General features: G+C 41.3%; 1 protein-coding gene across 11 annotated transcripts in view; it reads right to left on the minus strand.

The window, feature by feature from the left end:
* Nucleotides 1–25378, minus strand: part of LOC121318359 (protein PHTF2-like) — an 87738-nt gene extending 62360 nt beyond the window's left edge. For all 11 annotated transcript variants that reach the window (XM_041254928.1, XM_041254927.1, XM_041254924.1 and 8 more), the window contains exon 1: nucleotides 25198–25378. The gene's annotated coding sequence lies outside the window, so the exon portion shown is untranslated. The remainder of the gene's footprint in view (nucleotides 1–25197) is intronic.
* Between the last annotated feature and the right edge of the window lie 332 nt (nucleotides 25379–25710).

Consider the following 25710-nt stretch of genomic DNA (forward strand, 5'->3'; position numbering starts at 1 on the left):
CTGCATGTTTATAAAGCATGTATAGGAATAGATACAATCATTTCATTAGTCAACTGGAGACAGGGATGGACGTTTCAGTAGTCATGCCTCTAGTGCTGTCATCTCTCAGTGCTTGTCTTAATTTAACTGTGTACCCTAAAGCTGCATCCACGCTGCACACGAGCAAAGTCGTCAAACTTTTTTTTTTAAACGGTTCCCCACATGGATAAAAAAAAAAATGTTTTAATGTAGTTAAAGAGGTTGTTGTTTGATCAACTTGTCTTCAAAATGATCCTGAGTTACTGTAAACAGAGTTTGCATGTCACATTTACAGCCTCCTGACAAACTGCAGTGGACCATATTGTTAGTAAATTCTGAATGCCCATCAAAACCTGACAAATAGGCAACTGGGAGTATTTACAACTGCCGTTTTAGTAATGATAAAAACAGGGCATGTTTCATTAGTTTCCCATATCTTCTGTACATGTACCTGGAATCTAATGCAAATGCCTGGTGTATGTAGTCTTCAAAGTCACTAGCTTCAATAATAAATCTCACTGGTCCAGTAAAGGCAAGGTAATTGTGGACTGAGGGGAAGTTTTCAACCAAATGTCAGAATAATGTTTCAAACAACAGAACATAATAAACACCTACTGTGCTGTATTCCTACACTATGATGTACATGTTTTCCCAGTAAATTGTATTACCTGGTCCTAAAATAGTAACAGTTAAGCTGTATTCTGAAAGTCTGATTGTTTTGTTACCATAACATATCCTTAAATTAAACCAGATAAAATTTTCAAAAACACATTTCTCAAGAGGTTCTAGAACAAAGAATGGCACTGAAAAATACTTGGTAATCACAACCCTGCCTATTAAAAAGCAGAGTTAATTCCCAAAATTAGCACTATAAAGTTATGATGTCTAGACGAAAGACTTGGGCTCCTTAACTCCTTAACAACCACTTCTCTATTTCTCAAGTGTAAACACAGTGATTACAATCCACGCATTGCAGAGGCTGCGTCATCATTCAAATGGCACAGAGTTTGTTTTAATACCAAAATACAAAACAAAAATGTGTACACAGAGTACTGTACAGTATATTGTAAAGAGGTATTGACATTGCATTTTTCCAAAAATATATAAATGGTTCTCTACAGCATGTACTACAGCTAAATTGTTTCAACATGAATTCTAGACTCTGGAGATTAAATAGGTGTGACAGGAAATGGCTGAGCGGGGACACCAGGCCAGAATGAGGAAGAACAACAAACAGGCTGGTACTGCAGTGAAAAAGACGTGTAGTGCGCAGTTTATTACACAAAAATAAAATAAAAGGTTCAACAAAAACTGCTCACAGAGCACAGAATAAATAGTTGAACAAAACAAATAACGAACACAAATAGGTCAGGCTGGGCAATCGCCTTCACTCAGTTGCTAGGCACAATGTATGATCGTGTTTTAGAAATAGTACTTATTATAAAGTTACATAGCAGTTATTGTTGTTGACAACCACAGCACCTTGTTTTTAATAACCCCAGTGAGCCCTTCTCAAAGAATAGCCTCATAGGAAGGTCAATGAAAAGGGGCTCCTAAGTGGCGCATCCAGTAAAGGCGCTCCACATGGAGTGCAGGATGCACCCAATAGCCTGGAGATCACAGGTTTGAATCCAGGCTATGTCATTGCCGACCGTGAGTGGGATTCCCAGGGGGTGCCGCACAATTGGCCAAGTGCCGCACAGGTAGGGAGAGCTTAGGTCAGCAGGTCAATCCACGGTTCACTGCACACCAGTGACACTTGTGGCTGAGAGAGGACGCGTGTTTCAGCCTCCATTTCTTGAGATGCCAGGGGGTTGCAGCAGTGAACCAGGATTAATAATAACACAATTGGCAATTCAAACTGGGGTAAAAATCACTAGAAATTAAAATAAATAAATAAGATTGTATTAACCCTTTGCAGTCCACTTATTCAGCGCTTGTCAGGTCCAATTTATTTTCACACGCACTGTTTATTTTACACGTGCTGTTTAAAATATTTTTTTCAGAGTAAAACAGGTTTAAAAGTCATTGAATAGCAAAAGGACACTCAGTACTGTATCTACAGCCAAGCCCCACCCCTTGTTTGCTGTATTTTTCACATACCTCTTTCTAGACATACTGATAAATCCTCTCCTGTTCACTCGTGTTTTCACCAAACTCCTCAATAATGCAATCCAAGTCATTATTTTATTACTATAACCTCTAATCTCCAAAAAGCTCTTGAAATGTTTGTGACATTCTTTGAGTGCTAGATATAGAAGCAGTTACCTCCTTTGTTATGTCTGTGTTATCTCTGTAGTGGATGGTGCTATGAGATACGCCCTTTTTTTTCAGTTTCATTCGGCTCCTATCGGTCTCACTCGGCCATTGAAAGGTTTTCTCGGCTTTTTCCAGAAAAAAACAACTAGAGACCTGTGCTTTACGTCTTTTTGATGATGTCGGACAGGGTCTGACATTGGACTGTAAAGGGAAAATTGTAATGTCAGACCTGGTCTACCCCCGGGCGTTGACTCTGCAGAATCCGGTACATAAACAAAACAACAACAACAACATTGGACTGGGTAGGCTGGAGGAACAAAATTCATTATTTAGCTTCAACAAATCATTTCCCATTCAAATTAGCCTCTCAGGACAATCTCAGCACTTTACCTGCTTTGACGTATTCCAGAACAAACAATGGTACTGATTGTGCAGTCTTGGAAAATCTGGGACAATCTCGGTCAATCCAGGAGCTTCCACAGCAACTCTGTTCCAGTATGCAGTACAGATGGCACATGCCATGTGTCAAGACTTGCAAGGGGAGGAGCACACAACAGACGAACGTGTGTGCACCTATTACAGAAAACAAGCTTAGACGGTTCTTTTTAGCAACAAATGCTCTGCTTTTAAACAAATCCATTTATTTATCTGTATTCCCTATACACTCATCACCGTGATCACACGGCTGAATGCATAATCTGATAATAAGCTCCCAAATGAGTAAACTGCTTCAAATTACATAAATTTGAGAACGAACAGGAGACGACCCGGTAGTAGTCGTCCACATCTGTACAAACAACATTGGAAGAGACAGACCAAAATCCCTGCAAAACAAATTCAGACAGCTAGGAAGGAAATTAAAAGAGAAAACCAAAACTGTGGTATTTTCTGGTATACTACCGGCACCTTGCAAAGGACCATATGGACAGCTGGAAATAATTAATCAAAACGCATGGATGAAGACGTAGTGCACACGGGAAGGCTTCACCTATCTTGATCATTGGACCACATTCTACAACGAAGACTATCTGTATAGACGGGACAGACTGCACTTAAATAACAAGGGAACCAGTCTACTTGGAGAAAAAATCCTCGAGCAGGTTCAGAAGCATTTAAACTAGAAAAGAAGGGGGGAGAAATCAACAAAAAAACAGAAGGGGACCGCACCAAAACAAGAACAACAACTCAGGTAAGACAACCATTAAATGTATTTATCTAAATGCTAGAAGTATCAGAAACAAAATTCTAGAACTTGAAACTACTGCACTAACAAGTAACTATGACGTGATAGGTGTTACAGAAACTTGGTTGTCTGAGAGTGATGGGGACGAATATAATATTTGTGGGTATACACTGTATAGGAGAGACAGGCAGGACAGAAGAGGAGTAGCGCTATACATAAGAAACAGTCTTGAAGCCCAGGTGTTAAACCTGGACAAAGAAAATAAAGCAGAATCAATATGGGTCAGAATAACGGACAAAAATTAAAAGGGAATAATAACAGGAGCATGCTATAGACCGCCAGATTCAGACGGTGAGTAAAATAATCTGTTATACAATGACACTAGAAATGCGTGTAGCAAAGGAGGAGCCATACTAATGGGGGATTTCAACTTCCCCCATATAAAATGGGAAAACCCGGTGGGTAGCAGGAAGGATGAAATAGAAATGGTGGAAATGACAAATGACTGCTTCCTAACACAAGGGGAGGCATGCCTTGATTTAGTCTTTTCAAATAACGAAGACAGAATAAATAAAACAGAGGTCAGAGAACCACTGGCAAACTCAGACCACAACATGGTCTCATTTGAAGTGTTTTTTAAAACCCCAAAAGTAATGACTAAAGCTAAGGTTTACAATTTCAGAAAAGCAAACTATGAAGGTATGAAACAGAGACTAACAGAAGTAGACTGGAGTAAAACAGAGAAAACACCCACAGAAAAAGGATGGTTGTTCTTCAAAAATGTAGTACTAGAGGCGCAAAACAATTACATCCCTAAAGTAGACAAATCTAAATGTAAAACTAAATTGCCAAAATGGTTTAATAAAAAAAAATATTCAGCGAAAAAAGGCACTTTACAGAGCATTAAAAAAGGACCAAAAAGAAAGTACACAGAAAGAGTACACGGAACTGCAAACGCAAGTCAAAAAGGAAGTTAGAAAGGCCAAGAGAGAAATTGAAATGAACATTGCTAAGGGAGCTAAAACCAATTCCAAAATGTTTTTCCAATATTACAACAGCAAGAGAACATTCAAAGAGGAGATTAAATGTTTAAGAGATACAAATGGCAAAATCGTAGATGAAGAAAAAGAAATAGCAAATATATTAAATGATTACTTTTCACAAGTTTTTACAAAGGAAGATAGTGACAACATGCCCCACATGTCATCCAGTTCCTATCCAGTTTTAAATAACTTTAGCATAACTGAGGCAGAAGTGTTAAAGGGACTAGGAGCTCTTAAAATAAACAAATCCCCTGGGCCGGATGAGATCCTCCCAGTAGTACTCAAAGAAATGAAAGAAGTAATTTACAAACCGCTAACCAAGATCATGCAGCAGTCTCTTGACACAGGGGTGGTACCGACAGACTGGAAAATTGCAAACGTAATACCGATCCACAAAAAGGGAAACAAAACTGAACCAGGTAACTACAGACCAGTAAGCCTGACTTCTATTATATGCAAACTTATGGAAACTATAATAAGATCCAAAATGGAAAATTACCTTTATGGTAACAGGGTCCTGGGAGACAGTCAACATGGTTTTAGGAAAGGGAGATCGTGTCTAACTAACTTGCTTGATTTTTTTGAGGATGCAACATCGATAATGGATAATTGCAAAGCATATGACATGGTTTATTTAGATTTCCAGAAAGCTTTTGACAAAGTCCCGCACAAAAGATTAATTCTCAAACTGAACGCAGTTGGGATTCAAGGAAACACATGTACATGGATTAGGGAGTGGTTAACATGTAGAAAACAGAAAGTACTGATTAGAGGAAAAACCTCAGAATGGAGTGTGGTAACCAGTGGTGTACCACAGGGATCAGTATTAGGTCCTCTGCTATTCCTAATCTACATTAATGATTTAGATTCTGGTATAGTAAGCAAACTTGTTAAATTTGCAGACGACACAAAAGTAGGAGGAGTGGCAAACACTGTTGTAGCAGCAAAGGTCATTCAAAATGATCTAGACAAGATTCAGAACTGGGCAGCCACATGGGAAATGACATTTAATAGAGAAAAGTGTAAGGTACTGCACGCAGGAAATAAAAATGTACATTATAAATATCATATGGGAGATACTGAAATTGGAGAAGGAATCTATGAAAAAGACCTAGGAGTTTTTGTTGACTCAGAAATGTCTTCATCTAGACAATGTGGGGAAGCTATAAAAAAGGCTAACAAGATGCTCGGATACATTATGAAAAGTGTTGAATTTAAATCAAGGGAAGTAATGTTAAAACTGTACAATGCACTAGTAAGACCTCATCTTGAATATTGTGTGCAGTTCTGGTCACATCGCTATTAAAAAGATATTGCTGCTCTCGAAAGAGTGCAAAGAAGAGCGACCAGAATTATTCCGGGCTTAAAAGGCATGTCATATAAAAGAATTGAATCTGTTCAGTCTTGAACAAAGAAGACTATGTGGCGACCTAATTCAAGCATTCAAAATGCTAAAAGGTATTGACAGTGTCGACCCAAGGGACTTTTTCAGCCTGAAAAAAGAAACAAGGACCAGGGGTCACAAATGGAGATTAGACAAAGGGGCATTCAGAACATAAAATAGGAGGCACTTTTTTACACAGAGAATTGTGAGGGTCTGGAATCAATTCCCCAGTAATGTTGTTGAAGCTGACACCCTGGGATCCTTCAAGAAGCTGCTTGATGAGATTCTGGGATCAATAAGCTACTAACAACCAAACGAGCAAGATGGGCCGAATGGCCTCCTCTCATTTGTAAACTTTCTATGTTCTTATGTTCTTACATTTATCATTATTATTATTACAACTTACACAGTACTGAGGCCAGTGTCTAAAATACTGTGCCGGGGATAAGTAGTATTGCTGCAGTATGTCTGTTTTATTTATATATCCTGTTTTATTTATAAATTAAATGCGACTCCACCCACAACCTGTGTGAATGTAATTGTCTTTATTTCCCGTCAAACCTTGCAGAATGGGCTATGTGACCATTTGTAAACAAAAAGCACAGAATATATTTTCCATTTTAGCTTTACTGTTGAGCTTAAGAAAAATCAGCTGAGTTTGTTTTGGGAGGGTTCAAAGTTGTGTTTTAAACAGGTTATCTGTGGCTTCACAGCCAGTCTGACGACACTCAAAGAGTAGTACATGTGTCAAAATGAGCAATTTGCAACCTCTTAACGTTGTCAAATGATGAATGTAAGTAAGCCAATGCTTTCAATCTTTTGTTGCATGGCATTAATACATTTTATATTAACTTTAATGAACAAAAAAAACATAAGAATGTAGGTTAACTTAAAATAAAAAATAAGCAAATTCAATTAATTTACACTATATACGGGGAAACTTATTTAGGCCTGGGCAAGAACAAAGGTTTGCATGGTTTGATCTTACGATGAGATTTGCTTTTGAAAGAAATGTCCTTCTCAGACTGCAGTTTGTGTTTCATTTACTTATTCAAGAAGCAAATAAACCCTTTCAGTTGTACATTTGTGTTGATAAAAAAAAGTGTTGTTTGCTGCACACATACATTAACTGTTAAAAAAGTATTGTACTAATATATTACAAATAACTAACCCTGACAAGTAGCATGACACATGCCACTTTTGATCTGCAGTACAAAAAACATCAGTCTACTGATGGATGCCACAGTGACCATGCAGCTGCAGTACACAGTATAATGGTCTGAAATTCACCTGCTTCGTTCTTGAAGACTTACAGTATATACAACTCTCTACAGTATAATTGTGACACATTAACATAATCCTACACAAAACCATCTGCAATCCTAGGTATCAATTTGTCCTTGAGAGAAACTGCATGACATGAAAGGCACTGTCATTTTTCACATTTTCCTTCTGCACAAAATAGTAATCATTTACTTTTTGAGGTTAGCTTGTTGTATTTACTGCCATGCCTAATCAAAAAATTCCCCAGAACTAAAAAGATGTTAAAGTCTTGTACAAGAAGAACCGAGATTATGGAGGTGCCAAAATAATGCTACAGATTTAAAGTCATCTCTGCTGCAAAGCCTCCACACTTCAAAGGTTTTCTTATTGTTTCACAAATTGATACCTATGTATAATGTATACAAAGAGAGAAAACTTTGCACTGGAGCAGTTCATTTGTATACGGTATGTGGCTCATCACACACACAGACATACACTGTGTAGAACACAACCGATTCTGTCTTTACAAAACAGTTCATCTTCCCTGGTAAGATGCTTAATTGCTATCCATTGAGAATAAAAGTGTTACGTTCTACTGATGAGTGACAGGGGCAACATACTGTACCAAAAACCCTTTGATGCGGTGAGTCATTAGAATACATCCGCTCTTATTTACATGACTATAGCACTGTTTGGCAGTTGATGATTCATCATCACTTCCTGGACAAGTTCAAATGATATTTAAATTTAAAAAAAAAAGATTTTCAAATTTAACAAGAACATATTTTCACAGTACCTACAGTTCTAATTCACATATTGACTTAACGCTTTAGACGTGTTACATTAAATGGTTTGTGAAACCCTGCCTACATGATGTTTTTTGTTTTTTTTAATTTTTAATTGTAAAACTTACAAGAAGGTCAAGCTGGCATCTGTTTTGGCTGATCCTTCTACCAGTGCCTATTGTTACCATCACATGATCTTGAAATTTCACAGCAAATGAAATGCAACAATTTCTTTACAAAATCAAATCTGGCCCAGCAGTTATAGTCTTCTTTAGTTCAACCAATCAGAGGTCAGAAGTTACTCGTGCAAACATTTCTTACCTAGATTATGACACTCTTCATAACTTGTGCTTTTTACTGCAATGCAATGTTTTACCAGTAGGATGAGTGGGACATTGGCTATACAGCATTGGGACTGAGGCCTTTATCTAAATTTATATTGTGCTTTTTTTATGTTTTTTTTTTGTTGTTGTTTTTTGCATTTAGTGTGAGATTGCACATCATTATAGATTAGACAACTTTATGATTACTACAACCAACTGATTTGAGATCTGATCTGAAGGGCAATTTTACCAGGGCCCTGCAGAGATTCCCTTCCATACAGTACATCTCCATTAACATAAAAAAGATAGCTCATCTATGGAACATGTAAAATGCCAGTCACAATAATAACATATTATGAAATGGAAATGTGTATATCAATTTTTATCCTTAGGCCTACTGTAGTCTGTTTGTGGACTGGGCAGCACATATACATATGGAATTCATTTTTTAGTCCAAGTTTGCTGCGTAATTGTTCATGGCAACATTGAGGACACAAGTACAGTCATTTGCAAAAGCATCTCCTCTGGGCTCCTTATCTGTAACCCTATACAGGCTACATATTTAATGAAGGGAATGGATTACTTTCAGAGACATGCTTGAGAAACAACTACAACTTGAAATAGCAAGCTACACATGTGAGGGAGAAAGCTAATCCTCCCTCTGCTGTGTACAGATCATGTTGTCTGCAATGAAAACATAAGTATGTCTCCTGGTCTAGCCAAGCAACATTGTATTGTATTCAAAAGCAGAGGGGGGGGGGGTGGGGGGGGGGGGGGGCATGCATTAGTCTAGGGGGGGGGGGGGGGGGGGGGCACAGAAGCATCTAGAATCAGTTTTTTTGCACATTGCAATTTTGCTTTAAAACCTTGAGAAAAGGTAGATTTCCAAATGCAGTTTCAGTTTACACCACACGCCATCTCATGACGTAATTTGTATTTTAGCCATCTCCCAGCCATTTTACAGTATAATCCCAATAGCATTTTCCAGGCTATGCTGCCCTATATGCAATGTATACACTTGAACATGCTGAACACACCCAAGATGCAGTACTGTGTATTACAACACTCAACCCTGTAGCTTACGTATAAAAGGCTGTAGAGAAGCTGCTGTAGGGAATTTGAGAAGGAGGCACTGTCTATGGCAGTGGTACTCAACTTTGGCCCTCAAGATCCATTCCAACCAGGTCCTAAATTAGTTAATTGCCTCTTAGCAGTTCAATTAACTACATGTTAACCTTCCTGGGGTAAAAACCTGGACTGGACTGGATCTCGAGGGCCAGAGTTGAGTACCACTGATCTATCATTTAGGTGAATGAGATGACCAATGAGGATGCAAAAGCAAAACAACAATTTAAGTAAAGTTTCAGTGGATGTACATAATCATTTAGTTAATTGGGAAGGGTGAATCTAGCAATAAAGACATTTTCAGCAAGCTATGAGATTTTTGTATTAAAACATTCTAAATGACCTCTGGGCAATTACTGTATATCATGAATCAGTCGCAGGCAGAAGCATTATATTTATGGATAGGTTTTAATTATAAAAAGCAGAACTTAGTAGCCTTAAACACTTTACTTACTGGAACACCTGTGTTGTCAGTTACTGTGTGCCGAGACTGTTTCTAAAGTACTTTGAGGACCTCAGTCCATTTCAATACACATACTGAATCCATGGTGTTCAAAAATGTCAAGATATTAACATTTACATTATAAGCATATGTAGTGGCAGGCTCTGAAATCACAAGATGGGGAAATTCACTGGACATAAGGGCTGCCTCACTGAACCAAAAGGGTCATACAAGAGACACCAAGAAGGGCTATTAGAAAATCAAAAGAAGACTAAGACAAAATTATTTTACTTCAAACAGATGAAAGAAAATGTGGGCAGTTTTGGGATAGGTCCTGACAGGCTTATGGATAATTTCACATTAAATGAAAACGCCTAGGCAAGGGTTAGAATGAAGGACTATTAAGTTGCAGAACAGTACCACTGATGAGGCCTTCAAAAGCAAAAGGAGACCTTGAAGTGACATGATTAGAGGAAAGCCCCCCCCCCCCCCCCCCCAATGTGAAAAGACTCACAAACTAAATAAACCCTTCTTCTTCCAGTTGAGTGGTTTATGTGAAAAGACCACAGCAAACTAAGATAAACCCTTCCTTCAACCTGTATTTAATATTCCAAATACACTCAGAAAACACAAGGTGGCTTTGCAGCTACCAACTTGTCTCATATAGTTTATTTTTTTTAAAGCTGTCTACTGTACACTATATAATCGTCTTTTGCACTTCTGCAGTAATGCCAACCAATTTCCATTCAGATTCCAACAACTAGATGATTGTAGGGCAACAAGACTCAAGACTCACAAGCATTAACAGAGAACAATTCAGATTTACTTTGTCAACTAATCTTCTCTTTTTCCCCACCCATATTCTCATTTTGATCACAATTTTCTAAAAGCGCTCTAGAACACCATCTGCACCACAAGACCACCGGAAAGGTTTTTTTTTGTTTGTTTGTTTCTGGGCTATTTATTTTTTTAACATGGAAGTACAACAAATAATTAAGAGTCCTCCACATTCAAAATCATATATATTCTAACCCATTAAAACCCCTAGAGCACTTCCTAGATTCCAACTCATGTCAAACATGGTCCCAACGCTCCATAAGCCAGAGGCCTGCACACTACATACAGTTGTCTGATTTAAACTCATCATTAAAAATGGAGACTAGCTGCCATTGTGGTTACTTTTTTTTTTTTTTTTTTACTTTATTTTCTATACTAAATTTAAATAGATAGCTAGGACAGCGAGCAAGCAGAATAGTCTACATTGACATAGAATACTGTATTTACGTAGTTTTAGGCAGTGTTAAACTTAGTTTGAAAGATAACACTCAAAGTCATTAATCACAGATTTCATCCCTCTTATTGACCAATCAAGTTAACGGAAATCTTGTATCCATTTTCTAATTGCTGTTTGTGCAGCACTATTTTTAACCCTGTAAATACGCTCTACTGTGGGACTGTTTCCATTGTGTTTTTTTATATATTTTATTACATTAGTAAGAACATTTCCAAACTAAAGGATGCAATCTTAACAAAGGATGCCCTCACCGAGTTTTCCTAAGTTTTTGCTCAGTGGGAAGATTGCTACCAATTATATGAAAGTCTCCCATTCAAGTACTGACCTGTGGCAGCTATTTGCTTTAAAATACTGACTTATAAAATATACCCCAGTTGCCACAACACAGACACAAAACTAAATCAGTGAATTTATTTTTCCATGTTTCAGAGAACATAGCTCCAAAAATCTGATTAATTCTGACAATCAGACTATTAAGTTTTTACTGTTCTGAATAAGTAACCTGGATGACAGTCATAATTTTTGTGAAAGAAAAAGTATGTTATTTCTTGCTCTTTTTTTTTTTTTTAAATCGTGATTCACTTTTTTAGTCTTAAAATAGGATACATGGAAAATAAGTTGTTTTTAAGATTCCAATTTATAGGTTCCCATCTACTGTAGCTGTACTTTAGATAGGCAGCTGGATTCAGACCCTGATTAACAGTAATCCTGTGTACTTTAATTTACCTTAGGTAAGGCAGTCCACAATTAATATTATCTAGGTTTGTGAAACCAGAGGAAAAGCCTACAAGGTTTTTTATGCCCCCTGTCTGGAAGATCAAGATTCTTTTCAAGTAATAGATTTTAATAGTGTTCTGAACACTGCCCAGTGCAAATACTTAGAAGAATCAAAGGACTTATAAAGCTTTTTAAGTCTTAAACTGGAATGTTGAAAGACTGCCACTTATAACAAGACACACATGTCCGATTATCTCTCAAAAGCTTTTTTTAAATGACACTTGGAATTGTCACTTCTTGTGTTCCTGCCACATACCATTTCCAGTCCCCACCTCTGCCATGCCTTGCTATACTTTGTTCCTAAAAGGACAGATCACTACTCTTGCATTGCGACGAAACAGAGTTGCACTGACCACTAAGGCTGAGGAAAGGATGGTGGAATTTTTAAAACTGCATCAGTCCTTCTCAGTTTTGTTTATATCTGAACACTGCATGATGGGTTTAAAGCATTTGGAAAACATGAGCATAGTGTGATGGGGGAGGAATGGAATGAGTAATTTTGTTGCCTGACCATCTCAGATTTTGCTAGAAAAATTCACCTGGGGGTTTCACGTATATAACATATTGTAACAGGGACAGATCTGTGCTGACTCTGCTGGCGTGTTCACGGGCTGCAGGAAGAGGGCGGCAGTCGCCCAACAGCCGCCTGTGAGTCATGGCAATGACATAGGGAGGTGGGAAAGTGTGTGTGTGGACTTTCCCCCTCTCTGAATGGCTGGGAGGCGGGTCTTGGGTGATTGTTGGTCCTATAAAATAACGCTCTGTTGTTTCCTCAGGTCTGCCCACTTAGACGCACCAAGAGTGTGGAAGCTTTGATTCAGGACCAGGAATCAGCCGGGAGAAAAGAAATTCACAGCGAGAAAAAGAGAGAGAGCGGGGAACCCTTGGGCAGACCCCGGCGTATTGTAAAAGAGCAGGCTAGATAGCCGACAGAGTAGGACGGTGATCCGGGTCGTGCAGGTAGCTGCGACCGGGATAACCGTGCCGAGTGCAGCACCTTTTATTTGTAGTTTTATTACTGTTTTATTTTCCCTTGTTCTTTTCGCCTTCTGTTTTCATTATTATTTCTTTGAGCACCTGCGAGTGCATTTGCTGTTCGTGTACCAGCTGTGGTATTTCCGTGGTGCTGTCTATCATCGTTGATAGGCAGCCCACGGTCAACAGTGCCCTCTGCCGGAGAGAAATAAGAAATAAGAACCGGTCTAAAATAAAACTGGGCACCTGTGTGGTGTTTCCAAATACACCCGTCTGTCTCCTGGTCAGTGAATTACCCACACCCCTTCCACACGTGGTGTCAGAAGTGGGATTCACTGGCACTGCCCCAAGCAGTGCAACTATAGAAGGAGCAGATTAGCGATGGATGCGACTCAGTTTGCCGCAATGATGGACCTCCTGCGCCAGACGCTCACCGAAGCAGTACAGGGGGCGGCTAGACCCGCAGCTCCAGACCACTCAATCCAGAGACCCACCAAAATGACGGCCGAGGATCGACCGGACGCCTACTTGGAGGTGTTCGAGGCTATGGCGATCTCGGCCGGATGGCCCCAAGCCCAGTGGGCTAGCTATGTGTTGCCCCAACTCACCGGGGAGGCTCAAGCAGCTGCGAGGACGCTGTCCCCGGAGCACATGTTGGATTACCCTCGGCTGAAGGCAGCCATCCTAAATCGTGTGGGGGCCACACCGGAGGGCTACCGGAAGAAATTCCGGGAGGAGCAATTTGCGGCAGGGGAGCACCCACGAACCATCGCCCACCGGCTGAAGGATTACGCCCTGGGTTGGTTGAATCCTGATCTAAACACCAAAGCCAGGGTGGTGGAAATGATCGTGGTGGAGCACTTCCTGGAGTGTCTAGCCTCGGGACCTCGGCTGTGGGTCCAGCGGCAGGTGCCGGACACGCTGGACCGGGTGTCGAACTGGCCGAGCAGTACCAGGCAGCGGAGCCAACGCCTGCGAAACTGCCCGGGAGGAGTGTGGCTACTGGATCGTCCCCTCAACTGGCCCCGGAAAGGGCAAAGGGACTGGGGGGAAGGGGTAGTCCAGGATTTGGTTGGGGGGTGTCGGCGGGAGCTCCCGGCCCGGGTACTGGGGCAGGGTGGGGATACCCACGGGCTGCTGCAGTGTCGGACCGGGGTCTCGCGCGGACGCCTTATCGGCGGGCCCCTTTTATGGCTCCAGTGTTTTCCCCTCTTTCCAAAACTTCGGGGAGAGAAACCAGCCCACCGAGGTGTTGGACGTGCAGGGAGGTGGGCCACCTCTCCCGGGACTGCCCCGTGATGGAGTGTGACCTCAGCCGACCAGGTAGGCACGTACAATTACCTCAGTCGCTTCAGCACACGGGTTTTGTTATTCCTGTGACAGTGGATGGTACAAAAACCCAGGCTCTCCTGGACTCAGGGTGTGGTCAGTCTCTGGTACAGGAGAGCCTAGTCTCACCGGGACATAAACGTATATTGGGACGGGTGCATATTAAATGTATTCATGGGGATGTCCGCTCCTATCCCAAGATAAATGTGTGTATGACTATTGGCCAGCAGGTGATGCAGGTGCAGGTAGGATTATGTCCTCGATTGCCGCTACCAGTAGTTCTGGGACGGGACTGTGAGCAGTTTAAAGATTGGTTGGCTGCTCTGACAGCCCCGTCTTCGTTATTGGCTAAGAAAGAGGAAGAAATTGGAGAGATTTTTCCCTTTCGCGATCCAGAGTGGTTTTGCCATAGATTTAAACCCTGTAAAACTAAACAGGAGCGTCGGATCGCTAAGAATGAGGGCTGGCAATGGTGGGAGTCGGAGAAGTTTCAGGTGGGGGCGGTTGGTGAAGAGTCTGGGGGGGAGGTCGCGGATCCAGCGCAGGGGTCTGCGGCTGCCTCTGCTCGGGACCGATCTGACCCCGAGTTGGAAGCCATGGGAATTGATTTCTTAGCTCGCTCCCGTGACTTCCGACTCGAGCAAGGGCGTGACGACGTGCTGGGTAGGCTCTTTGACCAAGCAGCGGTGGTTAATGGTCAGGCGGTCGAGCCCAGACGCGCCGCCATGTACCCCCACTTTGAAATTGATCGAGACCTACTGTACCGTGTTGATAAATTACCCCAGACCGGTGAAGTGCGTCATCAGTTGCTCATTCCTCAGCCCTTTAAGGAGGATTTGTTGCAGCTGGCTCACGCTATTCCCCTGTCTGGTCATTTGGGAAGGAATAAAACTAAAGCAAGGCTTGTGTCACGGTTCTTCTGGCTGGGGCTGGATGGCGATGTGAAGCGGTTTTGTGAGCGTTGTGGGGAATGTCAGAAGGCCAGCCCTAGAGCCGTTCCACGAGCCCCACTGGTGCCTTTGCCCCTAGTGGAAGCTCTGTTTGAGCGTATTGGGATGGACATAGTTGGGCCACTAGAAAGGAGTGTGGCAGGATACACCCACCTACTTGTCATTCTGGATTACGCTACGCGTTATCCAGAGGCAATTCCCCTCCGATCTATGTCCGCTAAGTCTGTTGCCAACGAGCTTGTGAAGATTTTCTCCCGGGTGGGGATTCCCAAGGAGATACTAACCGATCAAGGCACCAATTTTATGTCCCGGCTAATCCGCGGAACACGTAAGCTTTTGGGAATTAAGACCATTAGGACCTCGGTGTTTCATCCTCAGACCGACGGTTTGGTGGAACGCTTTAATAAGACCCTTAAGAACATGTTGCGCAGATTTATTCGTAGTGATGTGCGTTACTGGGACCAGCTGATTCCTCCCCTTCTCTTTGCGATCAGAGAGGTTCCCCAGGCTTCTACGGGGTTTTCACCATTCGAGCTGTTGTATGGGCGGAGACCCCGGGGCGTGCTCGATCTGGTCAGAGAGATGTGGGAGGAGCAGCAGGACAATTCGACCAATACCGTCCGGTATGTGTTGGACCTGCGCAAACGTCTTGAGTCTGTGGGGAAATGGGCGCATGACAATTTGCAGCAGGCGCAGCACAGACAGGAGACACAATATAACCGAGGAGCCCGGTTGCGCACATTTCAGCCGGGGGATAAGGTACTTCTGTTATTACCCAGTTCTGAGTCGAAACTCTTGGCTAAGTGGCAAGGACCCTTTGAGGTTACACGCCAGGTTGGGAAGGTGGACTATGAGATCTGCCAGCCGGAGCGACGGACAGAGAAACACATTTATCATATCAATCTCTTAAAGCCTTGGTTGCAACCAGAGGCGTTGTTAGTGGCGCATGCAGATGACGTCACAGACCTGGGACCTGATCTTTCTGTGTTGGCAAGAAAAGGATCGGTACAGATTGCTGAGAATCTGACACCAACGCAGAAATGTCAGGCTCACGGTCTGGTGGCGGAGTTTCCTGACGTGTTCTCTTCCGTCCCGGGGCAGACTCGAGTAGCCCATCATCACATTGATATTGAGCCGGGGGCGCTAGTTCGCCAGAGGCCGTACCGTATACCTGAGCGTAAAAGACAGGTAATAAAAGCGGAAATTGACGAAATGCTGAGACTGGGGGTAATAGAAGAGTCCCAAAGTGACTGGAACAGTCCAATCGTTTTAGTCGATAAGCCAGACGGGTCAACTCGATTTTGCATTGATTTCAGACGAATCAATGAGAAATCGAAATTTGACGCTTATCCGATGCCCCGAGTAGATGAGTTGCTGGAGCGTCTAGGCACGGCTCATTTTATGACGACACTGGATTTAACGAAGGGGTACTGGCAGATACCCCTGACTCCGGAATCTAGAGAGAGGACGGCGTTTTCGACTCCCTTCGGGTTATACCAATTCAGGACCATGCCCTTTGGGTTGCACGGAGCCCCCGCCACTTTCCAGCGGATGATGGATCGCATCTTGCGGCCCCATCAGCAGTACGCCGCTGCTTACATAGATGACGTGGTTATCCACAGTGAGGATTGGCCGAGTCATCTGTGTAAGGTAGCGGCGGTGCTGCAATCCTTGCGGGAGGCGGGGCTCACTGCTAACCCAAAGAAGTGTGCCATTGGGAAGAGTGAGTCGGAGTATTTGGGGTATCGAGTAGGGGGCGGCCAGATCAGACCGCTAGTTGCTAAGGTGAAAGCCTTGGCTGACTGGCCGGTTCCTACAACCAAAACCCAGGTGCGCTCTTTCTTGGGACTAGCGGGCTATTATAGAAAGTTCATCCCGAGTTTCGCTACGCTCGCTGCTCCCTTGACAGACCTCACCCGGAAGGCTGCCCCAAATACGGTTCAGTGGACGGAGTCGTGCCAGAGGGCCTTTCTCGCCTTGAAGCGGAGGCTGTGTAGTAAGCCAGTACTATGCAGCCCGGATTTTGGTAAGAGGTTCACCCTGCAGACGGATGCGTCAGAGACAGGTCTCGGGGCAGTGTTGTCTCAGGAGGTTCGGGGAAGCAAGCACCCGGTCCTGTATATCAGCAGAAAGCTCCTTCCCCGCGAGAAAAATTATAGCACCATCGAGAAGGAGTGTCTCGCGGTAAAATGGGCAGTCGAGTCACTCCGGTACTACCTCCTGGGGCGACACTTCACCCTGGTTACAGATCATGCCCCCTTAGCATGGCTTCACCGGATGAAAGATAGCAACGCCAGAATCACACGGTGGTACTTGGCCTTGCAGCCCTATTCCTTCAGGGTAGTCCACCGAAGCTGCATCAAAACGCAGACTTTTTCTCTCGGGAAGGCATGGGGGTGTAAGATTTTCGAATGAACCGGTGGTGTCATTCTGAGGGGAACGAGGGAGAGATCTGTTCTGACTCTGCTGGCGTGTTCACGGGCTGCAGGAAGAGGGCGGCAGTCGCCCAACAGCCGCCTGTGAGTCATGGCAATGACACGGGGAGGTGGGAAAGGGTGTGTGTGGACTTTCCCCCTCTCTGAATGGCTGGGAGGCGGGTCTTGGGTGATTGTTGGTCCTATAAAATAACGCTCTGTTGTTTCCTCAGGTCTGCCCACTTAGACTCACCAAGAGTGCGGAAGCTTTGGTTCAGGACCGGGAATCAGCCGGGAGAAACGAAATTCACAGCGAGAAAGAGAGAGAGAGCGGGGAACCCTTGGGCAGACCCCGGCGTATTGTAAAAGAGCAGGCTAGATAGCCGACAGAGTAGGACAGTGATCCGGGTCGTGCAGGTAGCTGCGACCGGGATAACCGTGCCGAGTGCAGCACCTTTTATTTGTAGTTTTATTACTGTTTTATTTTCCCTTGTTCTTTTCGCCTTCTGTTTTCATTATTATTTCTTTGAGCACCTGCGAGTGCATTTGCTGTTCATGTACCAGCTGTGGTATTTCCGTGGTGCTGTCTATCATCGTTGATAGGCAGCCCACGGTCAACAGTGCCCTCTGCCGGAGAGAAATAAGAACCGGTCTAAAATAAAACTGGGCACCTGTGTGGTGTTTCACCTGTCTGTCTCCTGGTCAGTGAATTACCCACACCCCTTCCACACATATATATATATTTTACACACACACACACACACACAATGTTCTAATTTAAATAAAAGCCCAATACATTAGATTTACAGTGTTTGTCCTTTTTTTAATCTCTAAACAAGTTCCTGTGATGTTTTGTTTCTGCTTTAGTCTCTGCCTGGCTGCTGTAAACTGCCTCCGCCCTTTAGACACTAAATGCCCCTCTCAATGACATCACACGAAAATATATATATCAGGAAGTGAATGTCAGTCCCTCCCCTATGCAACCCTGTACTGCAACTTAAAGTGAAAAATCACCCTGGGCTCAACGTAGACACTACCATCATGTGAAGCATCATGTGTACCAGGAGATGAGGTTTACAAGAATCAAGCAAAACATGTTGGTATCCGTGGATTTTGGTGAAGTACCACATAGTCCTAACTGAGCTGGCATTATTCTTCAACATTGCATTGTCTGGGGTTAGAGCTAGAGTAAAAAGTGACAGGGTGTGCTTCCAGTGGCACTAGCTTGGAGCTACAGGGTTATGAACTTAGATTTATTTGTTACAGTGACACATTTGAAACTAACAAAATCTAAATTATTTGTGTTTTAAAAACTACAAACTGATAGAAAAGACAAAAAATAGGATTGCCAAAGTAAACCTGAGGGGTTAAGAACTTCTAGCATCACTAGAATTTCACATCTACTACTTTTTCACTTTTGATTGACTTTTGCCAGGTCACAACTCGAAGGGGAAATAAAAAAAATGTAAAAAAATAGATTAGCATTTCTGAACTCAGTGGACCCGAAAACCCCCAGGTGAATTTTTCTTGCAGAATCTGAGACAGTCAGGCAACGGTTCTGGTTGAGCTGGTATGACCCTTTGTTCTCTTATCACTTTATTCCATCAGTTTCAACATAATGCTTTATACGAATAAAGGCAACACATAAATGGATGCAATCAGGATTTTGTGCCAGCTGGTAAGATTTGTTCCATGGCTGTTTGACTCACAGATTACAGACTGTAGGTCAGCCTTGTTCCTGCCCACAGCTGTTGACGAATGCAGACTTGAGACACAGCCACACACAATATTTTAAAAAGACAACAGGGGCATTGTTATATCCCCATTTCATCCCACATCTAATAACAATGTTGTAAAATAAATATTTATTTTATTGTCAGCTACAGACAATATGTACTTTGATGTACAACATTTTCTTTAGGATTCTACTTATTTTCTGTTTTGTTAGTTTAATAAAGAAAATGAAAACACAAATTAACATGTTAATAATTAGGCCAAAAGACTTGTCATGGTTGTTTATAAAAAATGGAGTTCAGATAGCCAGTTGTTTAATGTCAGTAACTGGTCTGTGACCACTGCTGTCTTTCAATGTTTATATACTTTAAACTAACTGCTGGCAAGGCCGTACCAAGGGGGGTGCGAGCAGTGTGGACGCGCAGGGCGCTTTCCTCAGGGGGTGCCAATTGGCTGAAGAATAATAATGAAACAAATTTGTGCAATAACAATTCAAAACAAAAACAACATGACAAAAGAAATGAAAGCACTTTATTAATCGTCAGCCAATCGGCGCCCCCCTCAAGTTGGCTGTTGACTTTAGGGGGTGCTGATTGGCTGACAAATAATAAGGCCAAATACAAAAAAATATGTGGTTCGGGTAACCTGACCAAATGTATTTTTCACAGACTACTATAAATATTTTTTTTGCTGATAACGTGGTAAACTTTTATATTGATATATTGTCTGTTTTTTTTATGCTTTCATTTTTTTTTTTTTTATTTGCACCCTGTGTTTTTATTTGTTGATTTGTTGGGGTTTTTTTGTGTTTTGTTTAATTTTTACAGCTTAGCATGCAGCGATCACATTTATTCACTTGGACGTATGCGATTAGTGTGTAGGCTATATTGTGGTCATTTTGAGGACTTGTCTTATTTGAAAGAACTGAAAGGGTTCCTTTGCTATATTGCATTGTGACTGACTGTGCTGTGTGAAAGGACAGTGTGTCATTTTGAGAGATGTCCTGCAGTGCTGATACCAAGCTTTTTCTATTTTGTGGCAGAATATCCTCCAGTTTTAAATAATCATTGTCTAGTAATCCTAAACATTTTTAAACATTATAGCGGACATTTAGTTTATGTAAAATAGCTGCGTTTTTTTTTTAATTTATTTGAAATGCTAAAACTTTTTTTTATTTTTGGGACCAGTTAGGAGTGAATAGTCAGATTGTTTTCCAAATGGTTTCATGTGGGCACATCCGGCATTAACATTTTTAAAATCCAGTATTGCACAGAATACAGCCTTGAAGTCAGATCATATTTCTCAAGAACAGGCAAGGAAAGCTCTCCTAGTTTGGAGAGTGAGAGTCTCCTTTTCTTTATTCTGGGCTGAGAACCTTCCATAGAAAATCAAACCAACAGAAAGATCAGCAGCATTTTCCAGGTCAGCATCTTCTACTATTAATTCTAATTATTATACTGATTATTGGTAGCCTAAAACTTAGTTCCAATCTTCACATAACAATTCTTTACATGCAAATAAACATTTTCCCATCCACCTAGCAGTATGATATTTCAAGCACGTAGGTAATTTATTTGCAGGTTCCCTAACAATCCAATGTAGTTTCAGTAAGCTGAAATTGATCAAAATGATCAACGAACCTCGATGAGCCAAGAACGCTTGTCCAATCTAGCCATTATATCCACTGAATTTGCATTGGCCAACTCTCTGAACTATGACCATGTCATCAACAACTTTGTCTCACTGAAAGCAAGAAAAGTACCTTTGTATGCTCTAGGTTTCGTTTCTATTGGTGCCTTCCATTGGACATTCACAAAGATTTTGAACCCTTTGTTGCTGGTATATGGTCCAAACAACACTTGCTGACAGTGGTTAGCAGTTTGATAAGAGACCCACAGGAAGGCATTTGGGCATTTTTGACAGAGGTCGCTACATTACTGATGTATTTTTTTTTTTTTTTTAGAAATTTTAATAATCATATGATTGAGAAGACGTGTAGTTTGAAGTATACAATTAGGCATGTTGACATAAAATTACCATGTAGGCCTTTTCCTAAGATTATGGTCAAAATCCCTTTTATTGTAATGGCTACACTATTCTCATTTTTACGCTATATAGTGTTGTTTTAAACTAACCTAAACTAACCTTGATCTCTAGAAAATAGTCTTTCAAAGGTGTAGGTATGTGGCTTGATCAGCTTTTCTGATTAACACTTCACACACCCCATTTATGGTTTCATGTGATTTGGGATCCCATATGTATAAGCTTAGCCAAAATATTTATCGGCTTGACCTTCTTTCTTAATGTGTGACTTCAAATACCACAGATTGCTTGAATATAATAGTGTACGCACCAGTACTGAGGATTTGCTGAACGTGGTACTATATGGTCTGACAAATCTCATTTTATGGTTTATATTAAAGGGTCATGACGCTGGAGAGGACATGCTTATAGTGAAACTTGTAATCAGTTGGGCCAAAGGTGCTTCTGTGGTGGTTTGGGAAGCATCTTGGTGTCGTGAACTGGGGCGACTAAATACATCAACAGGAAAGATTCAATCTAAGTATTTTATGGTAAATCCAGACAATAATCTTCTATCTATGGTGCATCAATGGTGTATGTAAGGGGAGCATATCATTTTCTTTAAGCCATTAAAGCATCAACCACATATTGAATAAAAACCAGGAAACATGGCACAGATAGTGCATTCCAGCTTCTTATTTGCATACAGCAAATGTAACACACATTGCAGAAGTAACAGGTACTCCAGGGGTCAAATCGCTCTGGGCCACTGAGGGGGGAACCTCTCTACTTCCCCCATGTGTATTTATCCCATCCCAAAACGGATTTTGATACAAAAACGGCTGGCAAACATGGCACAAATAGCATTGGCATGTTATTCAATACCGCAATTTGAATAAGTAGCTGGTGTACTTCGGGGGTTAAATCGTTTTGGGCCACTTATTTCAAGGTTGATTCTCACAGAGGGGGAACCCATCTATGTCACCCAGGGGTACCTCCCCGGCCCAAAACCTATTTTGATATGAAAACAGCAGGCAAACATGGCACAGATAGTGCATTCCAGCTTTTTATTCACATAAAATGTAACACAAATTGAATAAGTAACTGGAGTATTTCAAGGGTTAACGCGTTGGGCCACTTATTGCAAAGTTAATTCTCACAGAGAGGGAACCCCTCTATGTCCCTCATGTGTATTTGTCCTGGCCAAAAATGGATTTTGATACAAAAACAGCAGGGAAACATGGCACAGATAGCAAGTTGGCATGTTATCCAATTAATGCAAACTAAATAAGTAACGGGTATTTCGGGGGTTAAATCGCTCTTTGCCACTTATTTCAAAGTTGATTCTCACAGAGCACATATGCAAATAAGAAGCTGGAATGCGCTATCTGTGCCATGTTTGCCAACTGTTTTCGTATCAAAACTGTTTTGGGACGGGGTAAATACCCATGTGTGACATAGATGGGTTCCCCCTCTGTGAGAATCAACTTTGGAATAAGTGGCCCAGAGCGATTTAACCCTCAAAATACTCCAGCTATTTATTCAATGTGTGTTACATTTGCGAAATGCAAATAAGACGCTGGCGAAGAAGCCAACTTCAGCGGCCGAATAAGAAAGAAGCTGGCGAATAACACCCAGTTCACACTTACTGAATCGGCCTTGGGCCACCTCAAAATTTCCGTTCACAGTTGAGGTTTTAGGGGGCCTAAGTGCGTTCACATATGTGGCTGAAAAGGAACCCTAAATTGCAGCAAAGTGCTTGTCAGGAATGTAAACAGTAATGTAAACACCGCATTCCCGGAACTCAACATAAGAGACTGAGCTGGGAAATTTGCAGATGTAAATATGGCAATCTTCTTTTTTGCAACACTGTTGGCACTGTACTTATTGCATAAGATACGATAAAGGCATGTGTTGACAGTGCAGTCGGTTACTGTGGAAAGAAGCGATCGTGTTGGATCATGCGTAAATGCAGCAAACAAGGACGTGTACATTACATTAATCACAATACAGATTATTATATTAATGATGACTGAATACGCAACGTCGTATGCATTATTTATCAATATTGAGATTTACAATCTTAGCTACAATCTGAAATGTGTGTGTATATATATATATATATATATATATATATATATATATATATATATATATATATATATATATATATACATATATACATATACATACATACACACACACACACAGAACGCGAGAAAGCACACGTTTTATCGTTTTATCGTTTTAATGAAAGCTGTACAATGAAGAAATACTTACCATTCATGACTGACCCAGTATCATCATAGTCAAAAGTGTCTGTGTATTCAGTGCATTCCCCATTGCTATTTAATGGGCTGGAGATCGCCGTACGTTCCATAAAATCCAAGATCTGTGGTGGGTTTATCTCTGGCCTGCTGATCAGTATTTCCGAAAGTTCTCGGACAAACTTGCAGGTTTTCACCAGAGACAATACGGACATAAAGGAGATAGCTGCTTCTGCATCCAGCGCTCAAAGACCACAGACAAATCACAGACATTTGCAGAGCTTTTTGAGATGTTATAGCAATAAAATAATGACTTGGATCGCATTATTGAGGAGTTTGGTGATAAAACGAGTGATCAGGACAGTATCAACGTCTATAAAGAGGTATGTGAAAAATACAGCGAACAAGGGGTGGGGCTTGGCTGGAGATGCAGGACTGTCCTTTTGCGATTCAATACATTTTAAACCTGTTTTACTCTGGAAAAAAAAAAATTTAAAACAGCACGTGTGAAAATAAATTGGACCTGACGCACCTGATAAGCGCTGAATAAATGGACTGCTAAGGGTTCATTTCTGCATCGTCCCAGGTGCTACCCCTTAAAACCGACATTGTTTTGATCTACTATGCTCGACCTAGTAAGGGAGTGGTTTGATGTACCTCACCGCACTGACCCATTAAGGCCGGCCCAGGGCCTGCGTTGGGTTCACACACGCAGACAGGCCGGCCCTGAGGCAGCATCAAAAAGCGGGTCTAAATTTCACCAGGCCTAAACCGCAAGTGTGAACGGGGTGTAAGAAGCCAACTTCATCATCCTGATTTGTGACAAACCACACAACCTCCCCCTGCGCTCAAGGTTGTTCAATGCAATAAAAAAAAAAGTAAAAATAAACAAACAATAACGTTTAAATTTCAGGCAGATCGGGTCGATGGGTCAAAAGTAGATTTGTTAAAATATGGTTGATTTTGGACCCCCTGTAACCTTTCAATCAATATTTAACTCAAAAACTATTTGAGCAAGAGATTTGTGTTAGGTGTCTTTTTTATTGGAATTGCATGAGGAATCCCAAAATGACACAAAAAACGTAATCTGAAAACAAATTATTTGGAAAGGTTAAAGTCTCTGCTTCACATGTACAGTTACAAGATGGTAATATTTTACAGTAGTACTAGTACCCCCAGTTAAAACCCTGCATTACCCAAGCCAGCATGAAACAACAATAGGCTATTAGGACAACAAACATCAAAAAAAAACATGCACGCTTCGCTGATTTTGTCTTTCCTCATTTTATTCATAATACATATATATTATATATATATATAATATTATATATCTTAACTATAATTATTCAGGATTAAATTATTCCATTGAGACAGGTATCCTTTGTTATTGTGTGTTGAAACGCACATTGCCTATATTTATTTTAATGTCAAAGGCAATCACTTTAGACATAGATATTCATCTCCATCATCATTAGTTACGACAAAAGACAAAACATCTCGTTGTTGCTTGAGTTAGTTCTACAGCAGTTAAACCATTTTAGTTTTTTTTTTTTTTTTTTTTTTTTTTTTTTTCCGTTTTGTAAATTTAAATCCATTGCAAAATTCCTTACCTCAGTTTGTTTCCGGTTAACCCAGGTTTATGTAGGTGGTATATTTCAGATAAGTGATTATTTTGATGATGATTTACTATATTGATGAGTTCTAGTCTGACTAACTGGACCGTACAGCGTTAATTATTTCTCTTTAAATCTCTTTCCGACCTCCACTCTCTCCAGCTACGAGTTGCTGCTGTCGGACTTCCCACAATGCTTAGAAGAAACGAGCACTTGTTCATTCAATGTTTCTTTTCATGTCAGCACCTTTTCAGCAACGGGGTTATTCACAACCTCTTGAGTGGTTTTATACTATTCTCCACAAATTGTCAATTTCAGTTTATTGGAGCAAGCTCATCCTTGAAATGAGTTAGACTGTATCTAAAAGCTTTCAAAAAAGTGATCATTTAATCACACATTTGCCACAAAATTTGTTGAATGACTCAAAATAATAGACACAGCTGTACAGTCAGTTTCTACACTAAATACAGAATGAAGCCAGTTTGAAAATCTGCAGTCTACCGACGGAAC

The sequence above is a fragment of the Polyodon spathula genome, chromosome 7 (genome assembly GCF_017654505.1).
Source record: "Polyodon spathula isolate WHYD16114869_AA chromosome 7, ASM1765450v1, whole genome shotgun sequence".
In the NCBI taxonomy this organism is placed as follows: domain Eukaryota; kingdom Metazoa; phylum Chordata; class Actinopteri; order Acipenseriformes; family Polyodontidae; genus Polyodon; species Polyodon spathula.